Raw genomic sequence first — 12,448 nt, 5'->3', positions numbered from 1 at the left:
CCGTCTCTCTTTGTAGTGCTACCAGTGTAGAACGTTGGAACGCGACGGAACAGCGACAGCAGCGGCTCGACAAGGAACGTGCGTTTCGAAACCGGGAAAAGGAAAAACGAATAAAACAGATCACCAAAGTGTCTTTATAGGATTGACCAGAAAGTACCCCCTATGTTTGTGAAAAATAAAAAAACTGAATCGTTTGTGGCGCCGGTTCGGGTACGCCCTTACACACCGAGAGTTAAGCCCAACGTTGATCTACGGCCGGGCGGAGCTAGGGCCCTTAGCAACGCTGTTGCTAGTGGCCCGAATTTTCATAGCAACGCGTCGCCGTTGCTAATGGCCCGACTTGGCTAACCCTAAATTTTAACGTCACTTCCGCCACACTTTCTCCAATGCATTGGGAATGGCAAGGACCTCTCCTAAGTTGTTTCCTTCTACCATGCTCCTAAGGCTAAGAAGAATTATGGGGCAGCAGCCGCAGCTACCGCCGAGGGTGCAGCGTTGGATACTATAGGAGGTGGCCCAGCGGCAGGTGGAACCAACGCAGTCTCTAGGATGCTTTCATTTCTGCTGGCGTAAAGAATGCCGTTGCAGCCGGTGGCGGAGCGGCAGTTGTACATTCTGCCTTAACCTCACCGACAACCAAGTATATCGTTGCAGCCACGGCAACTCCTTGCCTCGCTACTAGTTATACATAGAATAACCAGGTAGCACCCCGCAATACCTGCTCAGAGTTCGTAACAATATGGCCGGTGAGTGGATCTTCGACTGCAGAGAGGGTTTCGTTCTTTCTGGCAAGGCGACGGCGTAGCAGATGACGGAACACCATGCCTCGGTTTCCCCTCATTCAGCGCGTGCTGTTGCGCGAAGTTTGTCCCAGCGCCGATTTAGAAGACAATGGAGCTCCTTACGCAGGGTGGCCAACGCCGCGGGGATGCTCGGTCCCTGAGAAAATGGGGCCGACAGCGCGACGATGGCATCCGATACTATTCCGATACTTTCTTTCTTCCCGCGCCATCTTCTTCCCTCACTCTTGGAGGCAAATCTTGATGGAGGTTTTCATACTATCCCAGCTTTCTGCATCCTCGTTAGGGGAGACGTAACGCTTTGTAACTTTGACGACTTCCTGCTGGACACGCTCGTCACCCAGAAGTCGCGTGTTTAATTTCCAGCAACCCTTTTCTCGTGGAGTAATATCAGCCGCGAAAAAGCGCGTGATAAGCAGCCTGTGATAACTTAGGGCATTGGGGAATACGCACACAGAGTACAGGGAACCAGCTATGCTAGCAGAGACATAGACGTAGTCAATACGGCTTTCGAGACCACGGCCAGACCAGGTCATGCATGCCGGCGCGATCAGGTTGGAGTGCGCGCCAAGCATCGGTTAAGTCTAACTCCTCAACCAAATCGATCACGCAAGGCCTGGGCGCCATTGTGGTCTCGTCCAAGCCGCCGCGGAGTACCCCGAAGTGAGCGGCGGTCTTCCTTGAAGAGGACGCAGTTAAGGTTTCGCCGGAATCGCAAGTTCACCGGCGTTCTAGACAGAATCCACTTGCATGCCCGGCAGCATGCGGTGCCGGCAGACGCTTTCCTTCTCCACTTTTCAGGTCTCCACGGCAGCGCGCGCATGCGCAGTGCGGAATCTAACTAACGTTCTCCACGCCGGCACGCGTCCACTGGAATGTAAAGCCTGGGATACCCCTACCCTCCTCCGCCTCCTCTCTGTAGCGAGCGCAGCGGCGAAGCACCGGTGGAACGACGCAGCTGGTTGCTATGGTTACGGCGCAAGTGCAGTAGCTGGGAAACAGCGAAAAAAGTAAGAACGCCTCGAGGAGGTGTGCCTCGCCTCCAAGGGGTGCAAACAGGTTGCGCAACGGGCTCTCGGTGTAACATGCAATCGCTGCGCGGAGGAGGTGGTGAAGGGTGGCTGTTCCTGGCCCTACGGGGCTGGGCCGGTAGGTCAACAGCCACAGAATTTTTATCTGCTGTAGGCCATCATTGCACCCGCCACCGCTTAGGTGGTGGTGGACGAGGCTGTTGCGGCGCGCGTCTTTTCTCCCCTTTCTTTTTCTTTCTTTTCTACGAGGCAGCGGAGGTGGCTGAGTTACAGAACCAGTAGCAGGCCCGTGCATTTTCTTTTCCTACAGCCACAACAATCGCTGCGCCATGATTCCCCCTCGTTCTCCACTTCTGCTGCCCGGCGATTCGTTGCTTCGTCGGCAACCGTTGACCAATCATAGTCGGCAAAGACATTTCCGTTCGTTTTCCGACCAAGCAGAATTATGTTTGAAATATATAAAGAAAGCAGTCATGCCAAAACCCGAGAGCATAAATATGCAGGTAAACAACACTCGAACGCCACACAGGTTACTGGTTTAAATAAATCCTGCATTGTAGATAACTTCACGAAATGATGAATAATTAACGCCCCAGAAGAATGCAAACGGAACGGTGCAATCAGGCAAGAACAGCGATGAAGTTCTGGAACAATGCGTTCAAAAGCGCTACTCTAATGCAACGCCAAGTGGCATCTAAGTAAACGCGTTCAATCAACGCGCGGGGTAGCGGCTGTAATTCCATCATTAGAAATATTCGAAAAGAATAGCAAGGAGGTTTACATTCACATTCCTCAAAAAATAGCGTTTTCGTGGCGGTTTCCATTGAATCAACCAGCCAATTTGAACGAAAAAAAAATGTAAGTTATACTTGAGCGAAAATAACTTTTTTTGTAACCCCGGGCATCATGTGTTTTTCAATGCCTGCGACAAATAGAGCGTAATTCCTATAAATGGTACCCGCCTTGCAAACCACTTTTTTGCAAGCGTCCGCTCAAGCAACTTTCTTCAGTTCGCTACGTTAAGATTTTTTTTATAGGGTTTAAGGCCCACAGCGACTCGGACTATGGGAAACGCCATAGTGAAAGATCCGGAAATTTCTGCCACCTGGAGTAAAGTGCACTGACATGGCACAGCACACGGGCGCCTCGCTTTTCGCCTCCCTCTAAAGAACTGCCGCCGCGGCCGGGATTCGATCCCGCATCTCTGGGCACGGTAGTCGGGAACACTAACCACTGCACCACCACGTCGGGGTCACTCGCTTGCGTGCAATCTTCGAACGCTCAGTCGAGCAAACGCTAAATCCAAGACAAATTTCCGGCAGTCGGGAATGATTTCTAAGACGAGAGTGCTCTCCTGAAACAAAACTCTCCGCCAGACACCGTTTTCTTTCGAATAACGTTTTTCTTTTGTCAGTTTGGAGCGCTTGCTCCCCAACGCGTTCGACGACGATTCAAACCCGCGCTGCACCGAAAAATTCTCAAAATGAAATTGCTACGCAAGAAATCCAGTTCACATTATTAACGTACCGAGGTGACACGCTAAAACTGAGCAATAAATAGACTATCTCAACTGAGCAATAAATAGACTATCTTAACTGAGCAATAAATAGACATCTTCGAGAACGCACGCCGAACGCGGGAATACACCTACCGGAACGTGCAATTAGGCCTAGCAAGCATCAGGGAAAAGGCAGGACGCGTTATCCCTCAACCCGCCGCGGAAATTAAAACCCGTAACGGCGCGCCAAAATTCACGCGCAATTCTGGTTCCCAAATGCGCTACTAATCGGCGAGCCCACGAATGCTGGCCCCTTTTCGATGACAAGTCGACAGCACGACCTCTTTTTGTCCTTCCAAGAAATAAACCGTCCCGACCTAATCGTCTAGAAAAAAAAAAAATCCTACGGAGAGAAACTCTGCGCTGAAGCCCGTCCGTGACTTTTAGGGGGTTTACTCAATCGCAAGCGAAACACTACTCACCAATATTCCGGCGACGAGGCCTCTGCGTAGTACGGGAAGCAGGGAAGCTTGCGTGCAAACAAAATGAACAAATCCTTAGGCATTAAATACTGCAGCACAGCGTCACACGCGCACATGCGCACATTGCGGGTAGCACTAATGAAACTCTCTCCTCCGCCGTTTATATAGGCCAGCGTGAGTCACGTGGTAATTTTCCCCGTTGCTAGGTTGTTGCTATGCGCGCAACTTAAAAATAAACAAAAAAAGACTGTGCGCGCAACTTAAAAATAAACAAAACACTGTGAACGCGGCAAGTGTTGGAACGCTAACTGCGTCGCCTGTAGCAATGGCAACCCAGAAAAGGCTTCAAGCATTCGTGTGAATGTGAAAAACTTTTTGCATTGAGCAAATTTCGTACACACATACAATGGACTGATGTTTATGTTTGCCAATAAACTGCCATTTGAGTCGGCGGTCGCGTTTTCTGTAAGCGAATTAACGAAAATCGCCCACTTTCCGTTAGTGCAGTGGGTAGTAGGAAGAGGCTCTTTGAGACGCTCCGTCCTGCAAACGCTTTTTTTTTTTTCGATAACCAACCTTCGGCGACTAGATTAACGCTCGAAAAGACGATTACACTGCCGTAGGCTCGTGTGGCGCGGCGTAGCCTCTCCTTGAAAACTGATTCGTGTATGTGTACAACACAGATGCGTCACTAAGGTGCTCTCTCAAGCAGCGTCTCGGCTGAGGCGTCCGAATGAGAAAATGTATTTTTATTGAACGAGCGAAACCCTATACATGGTACACCGCGAAAATGTAAGACATACGGTCATCGGAGTGCAGTCAGGAACGATCTCTACTCGAATTTATCGAGTGCTGCTTTTTTTAAAAAAATCCACTGAACGCGCTTTGCAATAAACGTGATGGTGAAATTGCGGTGGAACTACTGTATGCACAAGATTTGTTTCAACGAATTCGTGCGTTCCCGATAACCGCTCATTCAGTAGTTTAATTAACGGTCCAAACCCCCTTCGGTCCAAACGCCCGACTACTGTGCCGGAGTACCCAGGTTCGAACCCGACCTCGGCGGCTGCGTTTCGATGGAGGCGAAACGAAGAGGCGTCGTGTGCTGTGCGATGTCAGCGCACGTTAAAGATCCCCAGGTGATCGAAATTACTCCGTAGCCCTCCACTACGGCACCTCTTTCTCTCTTTCCACTTTCACTCCCAACTTCCTCCCTTCCCTTACGGCGCGGTTGCGGTGTCCACAGAAAAACAAGTGAGACAGTTACCGCGCCTTTCCCTTCCTATAAATAAATCAGTTTTTTTTAGCACAACAAACTGCCGCTGTGACGGTAACTCCGACCGAGTGGATCGACGTATGTATACATGCATGGTTTGTTTTGATGGCTTCGTTCCTGGCAGTAGTATGCAACGACGCGCTAAGCTTTATTTAGGTCTGTGTGGATCTAGTTCCGTAGTACAAGCGCCGCCTTTTGAAGCGACGAGATGCCGATTTTTATGCGGGCAAGTGCGCGCCCGATCGAGTCTACAGAAGGGTGACACAGAGTGTACTTGCGATGCCAGAGCGCGTTAAAGAACCATAGGAGGTGGAAATTTCTGGAGCCTTCCACTATGGCGTCTCCCGGGATCCGGTAAAAACGTCCCCGGAAAAAACGTCCCCGGAACAAATGTCCCCGGAAAAAGGTCCCCGGAACAAATGTCCCCGGAAAAAATGTCCCCGGAAGAAACGTCCCCGGCAAAAATGTCCCCGAACGGGGCTGAAGTCTTGCGCTATAGGACGTAGACTGCGCTTCCCCGTGGCGAGCTGCAATGATGAATGATGCATGCTAACTTTATTACAGCGGTTTCACCTGTCGGCTTGGAATTGACCGCGAACATCGAACTGGTGCGGGAATTCATGACAAAAAAAATTATGGCAGCGGTAAACCAGTGAAAGCGCCTCGTCTTCACTTTGTGTGTGGGGAAAAGAGGAGCTGACCACCGGCTTTACCGGAGAAGCTTGGCGCTATGCTTTAATAGGTCCGAGATGCACGACCGGTTAAGCTTCGTCCTGCGTATACCATCATCACCCTTATCACAATTCTACACCAGCATCAGAAGAACGGTTGAATCTTTCGCCAGAAGGTCTGGAAAATAATTCTAGTGACGTCTTCTGCTTTGGGCGGTTCCCCGAGACTACCATACGCCGATCCGCTTGTACCTCTCTAAGTGGACGCTGGTTCCAAATGATGACTACATTTAACTGAAAGCTAAGAAAAAATGGCATAATTTTTTTTTTTTTTCATGCGAGTTCCGGAAGAAACCCTTTTCAGGGCCGGTTTTGGCCTTGGGGACGTTTCTTCCAGGGACGTTTTTTCCGGGGACGTTTTTACCTACACCCTATTACTTATAGCCTTAGTCAGCTTGGATGGGTAAAACTGATTAATCAGATCAATTACAGTATATGCATTACGCGCATGCATTATTCTCACTGTGTCACTGGTAGTTGGCTAGCCAATTCTTTTTTCCTTTTTCTCCTCATTTTTGGATGTTTTTGCTGTTCCTTAATAAACCACTATTTGTTCTGTAGCAAGCAAACACACTGACCACAACTTCATGCATTATGAATGATATAGCTTAAACATTTCTAATCTCTTGCATATTACTGAAAGTCTTTGGCATTGCCTGAATGGTAGCAAGTCACAAAAACCAGAAAAACAATGCGGAACAGTAGATTTCTTTGATCTCCAGCTCGTGATTTTAGTAAAAAATAAACTGTACATGGGAACATTCAGGAGCCCAGCTGGTTCCCAGCTCTAGGTACTACGGAAATTTTAGTTCGTTTTAATCAAGGAGTCGCTTGGTGGATGAATGCTTTTGATGCGAAAAGAACTGCCTGATGGTTGGCTTTAGATGCTCAAGTATGTCTAGAGCATGCAAATTGTAGTGCATTACTGAGCATGTATGTGTCATTTGTGTATGGCCCTATGCTTAAAACACTACCCCATGGTGCACATGCTTGCTCTGGACATTGCCTTCTAGTGCCTAATGTCATAATCATGTCACCAGGTGTCATCAATCCACCCCAGACAACACTCTCAGATGGTGTTAGATAAGTGTACAAATGACAATAGAAGTCACTGTATATGATGGTCATGCTCCACTGGCTGTGATGTATGCCTAAAGCATTGTAGCTGGTTCCTTCCAGGTAGAGCACATTGACCTTTTGCCTTGCACCCCGCAATACTTTGTCTGAATAAAAGCAACTTCTGTGACCCCATTTCCACTGTCTCTGTGCTTTATAACTTGTGAGCAGATCTACTACAAGTTTTGTTTGCATGTAGTAGAAAAAAAAACAGCTCTGAAAGATCCATTATTTTAATTTCTATCATACAGATTGTTAGCTGAATTTGGTAATGCAGGTACTGGGATGTAAATGCACGACACATATAAGGGAAAATAATTCATTTACTATTTACTTCCAGAATTGTGTTGTTCAATACGCTAGGAGATTTGCCTGCATAAGGTGGGGTCAAAGCATGCATTGTTAATGCAAATACAAGTTTTATATAATGGTTATAAAAGTCAGACTTGAAAGAAAAAATAGCACCCCCAAAAACACCAAATTACTTGCAAGAAAAAGGAGACACTGCAATGAGAGAATAAAGGCAGCAAGTCGGTTTGCATAAAGCAAAGGTCCAAATGGCAATAGAATGAAATATGCTTGCAAACACTCCTGTAAACCTTTCAATGTTTGTTTCTACCAGACTCATAATTCTTCACGTTTTATATCACATCCAAAATAACTTTGTTGTGTTTTACCTGCATCAATGGCCATCCAGCAAAGTGGTAAGTTCAAATGGAAGGATCGTGAAATATAAAAGAAAGCTACATCCAGAAAAATGTGACAAAAAAAGTAATTTTATTCAGCAGTATGATGTCAACAATACGCCATTCCTTTTTACATAATCACATGTCAATTCACTGATGTGATGTCATCCAAAAAGTAAGCTCATCCTAGAACAACAAACGGTATAGACACGGTCATTTATAGTAGTGCAGACAAGCCACAAAAGTACAATAGGTAAGGTGCCATTATACATTCCGCCTGTCTAAAGGAGTAAAGGAAATGCTAGGGGTACGGCAGATTTTCTGCTGCAACCTATGAGAATTTATTACTCAACACTCATTCATGAATGTTCACAGTACTGATCTCCTTCAGTGCATGAAAAGAAAATCAACTTCAAAACAAAAATCAGCATGAAAACAAAATTTAAAAAATCAGCAAATCGAAAAATCAAAATAATATGAATCAATGTGAAAAAAATATGCTGTGCACTCCCAAAGTATTTTAACTGGATTAATACCTACACTTGGAGTCAGGTTAAGCGTAATAACAATGGCAACTGTTAGACTAATGAAATGCTTAAAAAATCCAGTTGTATATAACTGAAGTTGGAGGATTAACCAGCTTACCAAAAAAAAGAAAAGCAACCATGAAGAGGCGACAGCAAATCAAGGTAAGAGATCACCAGGCTAGAGACGAACTCTCACGGTTTGAAGATCCAGCTGAAGCAAAGCTCATGACTCCACAGCTCAGCAAACACAGAAAGCGATAAAACATCACTAACAGGACCAGACCAATGGGTGAGTTTATTCCTAGTTCATACAAAACGTCTAACCATCACAGGGCTTAAAAGTGATTGCAAGACTACAAAACATGCCTGACCATTACAAACATGAAAGAGCAAAAACTGGTCGACAAGCTGCATAAAACCATTACAGAGCTCGTGAGAGGCTGAAAAATCCAGTGTATGACTTTCTGGTTTCAAATCACTGTTCACACCTCTTTCTGCCACAGGGCTACAACACTCCATAGCTAACTGCTCAAAAAGTTTCAGACCACTGAATTTTTACGAAAGAGTTGCAGAAACACGAAAAACCTAGACAAAATTCTCTTGTTTGACAAAGCGGTGCTTCTGAAGTTGCTATACTCTAATAGAACTTAAACTGTAGGATTTTAACTTAATTTGATGACCATAAAACATTCCATTCCGGTGCAAATAGATCTTAAACTGTGCTGTTTTTCTGGTCACCATGTCACGCCACGCTTTCCAGTCTCTCACTATCTTCTTAACATCACATAACTTCATCTGCAGTGCCTCGAGGATGCCATCTAACCATCGCGTTCGCTGCCTACCCCTTCTCCGGCGACCCTCAACTTTTCCCAACATCAAATCTTTCTCCAGCGACTCCTCTCTTCTCATCAGATGACCAAAGTAGCTGAGCTTTAACTTTAGAATTTGACCCTCCAATGAGCAGTCAGGGTTTATGGTCGACAATATCGACTGATTTGATCTTCTGGCAGTCCAAGGAACTCTCAAGAGTCTTCGCCAGCACCACAATTAAAACGCGTCAATTCTTCGGCGGTCAGCCTTTTTCACAGTCCAAATCTCGCATCCATACATCACAACTGGAAAGACCATAGCACGAGTTATACGGATCTTGGTTGGCAGACTAATGTCTCTGCTCTTTACTAAGCGGTCAAGGCTAACCATTGCTCTCCTTCCCAGAAGCAGGCGTCTCCTAATTTCATGGCTGCAGTCTCCTTCCGAGGTAATCTTGGAGCCCAAGAACAGAAAATCTGTCACAGCTTCCACTTCTTGTCCATTGATGCTCCAGGACTTGATAGGGCAAGACGCCATGATCTTTGTCTTTTTAATGTTCAGTTTAAGCCCAAGCTTCTCACTCTCTTCTTGTATGCGCATCAGAAGTCTCTTGAGTTCCACTTCACTTTCTGCCATTAAAGTGGTATCATTCGCACATCTAAGGTTGTTGATATGTTTTCCAGCAATCTTCACTCCAGCTGAAGACTCGTCCAGACCGGCCTTCCTCATGATGCGCTCTGCATATAGGTGTGAGCAGTGGAATGCAAAAATGAAAGCTGCATGCAACAAAACGAGTCCAAGAGTCCAAGGCTGGGTGATGGAGTCGGAGACGCAAGGTATGGCATACAACGCAAGCACAGCGGAGGCATTAAGACAGCGGCTGGGCTGGCATCTCTGTATTTTTTTAAGACTACAACTCCCCAAACAAGCGATCTGACGAAAGGCGGGACGGCGGACTCGGGTGCCTTTGGATGAAACTCCACCACTGGACATGAGACACAAACGTTGAATGATGCGTGAATTTTTCGCGAAGTGGCTGCATGCTTGGGACTGCGAGCTTGTGCACGAGGGTTGCTAAGTGTGCGTCCTCGTTGATAACTGTACCGCACACAACACAGATGTCGCACTCAATAACATTGAAGTTCGTTTTCTTCCGCCTAACGCTACAGCTAAGCTGCAGCCTTTAGATCAGGAAGTCATCAGGGCCTTCAAGGCAATTTACAAGAGGAGACTGATTGACACTCTTCTCGTGAAGCTTCGTATGAAGCAGTACTTGAAGACTGACTTGCTGGGGGCAATCCAGATGCTTAAAGCGGCATGGAACAATGTGAAAGGTGAAACGATTGCCAACTGCTTTCAGCATGCAGGCTTTGTTCCAGCAGAGGCCCGTGCAGCAAGTGACGATGCTGACAATGTTGACGATGCCGACGAAGCAGAAGCAGAGCTCCGCGAACTCGATGAGGCGTGGAACGATTTTTCCTGTCATGTTGGTGACATGCCCGCAACAATGACTGTAGAAGACTTTGTAGGCGGCGACGACATTACACCGACCACGGCTGTACTGACGGACATTGAAATCGCTGCACAAATCTCTGAACATCCTGACGAAGCTCAGGCTGACCCTGCAAATGATGAGAACATTCCTACTTCACAAGAAGTCTGCGTTGGATTTACTGCACCGTCACTGCAGTGCTGTTGAGGGCAGTGGGTTTGCCCTTGTTGAATGTTTGCAAACTGTGGAACACGGCGTGATACGAAACGCGATCAACGGAAAAAAGCAGGCCGCGATAACACAGTTCTTTGCGCCTAAATAAATGGACCTAACCCAAGTAAGCAGCCTCCGAATTGCTGTGTCTTCTCTGATTGAATTTTGCTGCCCTTGCATGTACTTTCTACAGAATTTTATATTACGAATTATGAATATGGCGAATTATTTTGCGATTCTTTAACTGTTCGTTATAACGAGGTTTCACTGTACTGTGTTTCGCCGGGGTTCACGAGACCACAACGATAACGCTTCCCAATGGAGAGCTGATACCGTGGGCCAGCAAATATAGGTATCTGGGAGTATGCTTCAGTATGTCTGACGACATCATGGCCCCTCACGTAGAGCATGTTCACCAGGTCTCATGAAGAGCTAGCAGTCTGCTTCGACGAAGCAGCATGTGGGGCTGTAACCATCCGATGATGGTACGTGAGATACAGAAGGCAGTACACGTTCCAGACCTCACTTTTGCCAATGCTGTCGTCTGTCTGTCTACAAAGACATGAGGGTGGCTGAGTTACCCTGGGATGCCATTAACGCGTGGCTATAGAAGCCATCCAAGGAGACACAGGATGGTCTTCCTTTGAAGCGAGAGAAGCCAGCAGCAAACTGGCGTTCGAAGAGCGCTTGCGCATGATGGACGACGCAAGGTGGGCTCGCCGGGTGTTTCGTTACATCCCCCTCGCAAATATCAGGACACCGTGGTGCTCACGCGTCCAAAGCATTAGACACAAATTTGGCTTTTTCGTCCACCTAATCTAGGAGGACAGTGAGATCAAGTGTGCCAAGGCAGTGAGGTCATGGGTCAAAGACAAGCAAACTGCCCAGTGGCAGAAGGCTATGCAGGGAAAGTCCACATTGCAGCTGTATCGGTCACGTAAGACATCCATCACAGTGACCAGGCTGTACGATAACAGTGGTGGAAGTGGGCTCCTCTTCGAGGCGCGCGCGGATGCATTACGCACCCTGGTGCACCGCGTCGACACTTCGACACAAGCCCGGAGGTGCAAGGTGGCCTTTGCTGGGCGTGTGGGGAGGAAGAAGGGGTCACTGAGCACCTAATTTTGCATCGTGCGTGGCTCCAACCGACCCACCCAGAGAGCACCGCTCTCACGGATGCAGTTGGTCTTGGCTGCGACAGAAGTCAAAACAATACCCTCGCAAGGGTGCGGACAACCAAGGACAGGCTGCTCCGGTGGTGGCGACTGACAAAACGCTGACTGTGATTGGTGTAGTGGTTGCAGTGACCAGCAGTGATGGGCTGATGCGAATATGTCGTGGACAATACCCTCGCAAGATTGCGGACAACCAAAGACAGGCGGCTTCACATTCGGCAACTGACAAAGCGCTGATGGTGATGGTGTCAGCAGTGATGGGCTGATGTTATCGCGCAACCCTGGACAGTGCCTATTTTATGTTTTCCTTTTTTTGTGACTGTGCTTTTTCTCTTTTTCTCCTTTTTTTTTGTCATTTTTCGTTTTTTAAATCTTACCGGCTAGTATATGTATGCCATATCCGCCCGTTACAAAGGAAATGGCCTCAACTCATCATCATTATGGCGTAGTTGGGAGACTGGGCAGGCTAGGCCTTTTTTCCTTTGTGCAATGAGCGATTCTGAGAGACGATTGGTGTTGTGTTAGTTCTGTACGCCGCTTGCCTTGAGCTTGCATGCGATTGGTGTTGTGAGCGCTAATTTCGCACGCCACTTGCCTTGAGCTTGCGTGAC

The sequence above is a fragment of the Amblyomma maculatum genome, chromosome 8, assembly GCF_055883805.1.
Source record: "Amblyomma maculatum isolate TAMU_Amacu chromosome 8, ASM5588380v1, whole genome shotgun sequence".
Lineage (NCBI taxonomy): Eukaryota > Metazoa > Arthropoda > Arachnida > Ixodida > Ixodidae > Amblyomma > Amblyomma maculatum.
Note: the sequence above shows the minus strand (reverse complement) of the source record.